We start from the raw sequence: 3,668 nt of genomic DNA, 5'->3' as shown, positions 1-3,668 counted from the left end.
AAAAGGATGGAAAAAGATATCATGCCAATATCAACCTAGGAAAGCTGGAGTGGCTATAACAATAACAGACAAAATAAACTTAAAACAAAAAAATGTTACTAAGATAAAGAGGGACATTCTATAATGAACATAGGATCAGTCCACCAGGAAAATACAGCAATAATAAATGTATATGCACCTAACATAAAACTATAAAAACCAATAAAGCAAAAATTGACAGAATTGAAGGTAAAAATAGAAAATTCAACAAGAGGAGTTTGAGACTTTGATACCTCATTATCAATAATAAATAGAGCCAGGCATAACATCAATAAAAAAATAGAAGATTTAACACAATAAACTAAGAGATCTAACATATAGCTATAAAATTTCATCCAGAAACTTTGTAATACACATTCATGGAAAGTACACTGGAACAATCCCTAAGATAGGCCATACATTAGCCAATAAATAAGCCTCAATAAATTTAAAAGAATTGCAATCATATGAAGTATGTTTCCTAACCACAATGGAATGTAATTAGAAACAAATAACAAATTCTCCTTTCATGCTCTTGGCTATCTTGGTGACTGCTCTTCACTGGGGCCATCCTGCGTCTAAGGAGGAGGATGGTGGCCTCAAAGAAGACAAAAAAGTCACTGGAGTCAATCAACTCTAGGCTCCAACTCATTATGAAAGATGGAAAGTACATGCTGGGGTATAAGCAGACTCTGAAAATGATCACACATGACAGAGCAAAACTGCTCATCCTCGCCAACAATACCCCAGCCTTGAGAAAATCTGAAATAGAATACTATGCCATGGCTTAAACTGGTGTCCATCACTATAGTGGCCATAATATTGAACTGGGCACAGCATGTGGTAAATACTACAGAATATGCATACTGGCTATCATTGATCCACTTGATTCTGATATCATTAGAACCAGGCCAGTGAAAAGTAAATCACATGAAATTCCTCCTTAATAAAACTGGTCAGAGCTTGTAGAAAGAGAAAGAGAGAGAGAAAGAAAGAAAGAATGAAAGAAAGAAAGAAAGAAAGAAAGAAAGAAAGAAAGAAAGAAAGAAAGAAAGAAAGAAAGAGGAAAGAAAGAAGAAAAGAAAAGAGAAAAGAAATTTGGGAAAACAAAAATATATGAAAATTTTAAAGCACACTACTAAATAACCAATGGATCCAAAAAAATCAAAAGAGAAATTAGAATATATTTTGTGATGAAAGAAAATGAAGACAGAATATACCAAAGCTTATGGTTTGCAGTTAAAGAAGTGCTGGGAGTATATTTCATGGCTATACATTTAAAAAGAAGAAACATCTCAAATCAATAACCTAACCTTCCACTTTAAGAAACTAGAAAAGGGAGAGTAGAGGAAGATGGTGGCAGAGTAGGAGGACCCTAGGCTCCTGTCATCCCACAAATACAACTAGATAACTATCAAATCAACCTAAATACCCCAGGTATTGACCTAAAGACTGACAGAACAAACTCTACAACTAAAGATATAGAAGAGGCTACATCAAAGAAGGTAGGAAGTGTGGAGATGCAATTTGGGAGAGAAATAGATTGTGGCTGCTGTGGTGGGGATGGAGCCACAGTTGTGGAAAAGGGCGAGAGACAGACTAGTACACAGGAGAGCACACATGGAAGAGATTCCCCACAGCAATTGGATTATAAAGTGAGAGGGGCCAAATTTTGTGAGTTCCTGCAACCAGAGGGACTTAAAGCTTGGAGTTTTTTGTTTGTTTGTTTGTTTTATTTCAGTAATCTCTATACCCAACATAGGGCTCAAACTCACAGCCCCGAGATCAAGAGTCACATGCTCTTCTGACTGAGCCAGCCAGGTGTTCCTTAAAACCTGGAGTTTTAAAGATCAGTGGGTGTGGCTCGGGGGAGCTCAGAGGGCATTGCTCTGTTCTTAGAGAGAAGGCAGGGCAAATAACAGCATGGAAAGGGAGATCGGAAGAGTGCCTGGGGCACACAGTGGGGAGGTTATTTGCTATTCTCAGAGCACATCCCAGAGAGGCAGTGTTCACAAAGAACACCTCCTGGAGTAAAAGAATTTGCCAGTGCCATTTCCCTTCCCTGACCCTCAGCATAAACACAGGGCCACTCCAGGAACCAGCACAGCACTGACACTTGCTACCTAACTTGCTTGCACAAAGACCCCTCCACCCACACACTCCAGTGAAACTGCTCTCCCTGGTCATGCATACCTTAGTCCCAGAGCAGCAGGCCTCCTCCCCTAGAAGACTAACACAAACCCCTGCCCACATCACATCTCCCAACTCTGGAGTTTAGCAGAGCCTCAATCCAGTGACAGTGCTGAGGTCTCACCTCACAAGCAGAGTAGAACACACCTAGTTAAAACTCACCACATTTAGTCCAGGGACCAAACACCGCTCACAATAGGCAGAGCATCTGTAGATGACTGGCCTAATGAAAACTGGCCAGGAACAATAGCAGAGCACACAGAGCACACATTGGGGACAGTCTCAGAAGCACCAGGCCCTGGGGAACAGAGGACACTATGCTGCAGGGTACTACAGGACATTTCCTTTATAAGGCCATTACCTTTAAGAGCAGGAGACATAGCTGACTTCTCTAACACAGAGAAGCAGGCATACAGACTTAGACAAAATGAGAAGACAGAAGAATTTGCCCAAATGAAAGAATAGGACAAGGCCATGGCCAGAGACCTAAGAGACACAGATATAAGTAACATGCCTGATAGAGAATTTAAAGTAATGATCATAAAGATACTCACTGGACTTGAGAAAAGAGTAGAAGGCATCAGTGGGACTATTAACACAAAGATAAGGAAAAACATAGCAGAGATAAAGGGCTCAGTAAACGAAATCAGAAACATGCTTGATAGAATAAACAGCAAGAGGGAAGATGGCGGAGGAGTAGGGGACCCTATTCCAACCAGTCCCCTGAACTGAGCAGGATAACTACCAGACCATTTTCAACACCCACAAAATTAGCCTGAGATATAAGAAGATATATCTGGATCTCTACAAACAGAATATCACCGGTGGTTGGTTTCGAGGTATGAAGTGGGAAGCCGTGATTCTGTGGGCAGATATTGGAAGATAAAAGGAAGGGGGAGGGAGCTGCCATAAGCACTTGAGCCAGGAAGGTGAAATAACACAGGAGTGCAAAAGCCTCCTGCACTGGGGACCTGGCACAGACTTGCAGACCAGTAGTGGTGGGGAAAGAACTTTAGGGCAGCTCCCCAGACTGAAACCTGGAGCTGCGGGGGCACGCATGGGAACTGGAGGCAGCTGGAAGTTTTAGAAGCACAAAGGGCAGAGACATCCCTGGACCTGGAAGCAAGGGCTGGGAACACTGCTGTGGGGTGCACAAACCCAGGACGCTGCAGTTTTAGCATCACAGACAGAAACCGAGAAAGCATAGCCTGGAGAGCTCACTGAAGAACAGACTGCAATCTCTGCTCTGAGGCAGAGGGTTAGAAATGGTCACTTCTGCTCTGACTCTTGGAAGAGATGCGGAAAGCCACCAGGGAAAGCTGCCAGAGAATAAAAGCCCAAAAAACCGGTTTTCACTGAGGCCACCCCCCCCAACAGGGGGCAGGACAACTCAGCCCAAACAGGGTTGCCTGAGTAACAGTACGGCAGGCCCCTCCCCCACAAGACAGGCCAGAACAACA

General features: G+C 42.9%; 1 pseudogene; it reads left to right on the top strand.

The window, feature by feature from the left end:
• Nucleotides 1-608: 608 nt before the first annotated feature.
• On the top strand, nt 609-965 carry LOC118027198 (annotated as a pseudogene).
• The last annotated feature ends 2,703 nt before the right edge of the window (nt 966-3,668 follow it).

This window comes from Mirounga leonina, unplaced genomic scaffold (genome assembly GCF_011800145.1).
Source record: "Mirounga leonina isolate KUSES-001 unplaced genomic scaffold, KU_Mleo_1.0 Mir_101529, whole genome shotgun sequence".
Taxonomy (NCBI): Eukaryota; Metazoa; Chordata; class Mammalia; order Carnivora; family Phocidae; genus Mirounga; species Mirounga leonina.
This window is presented reverse-complemented; position numbering and strand designations above follow the sequence as displayed.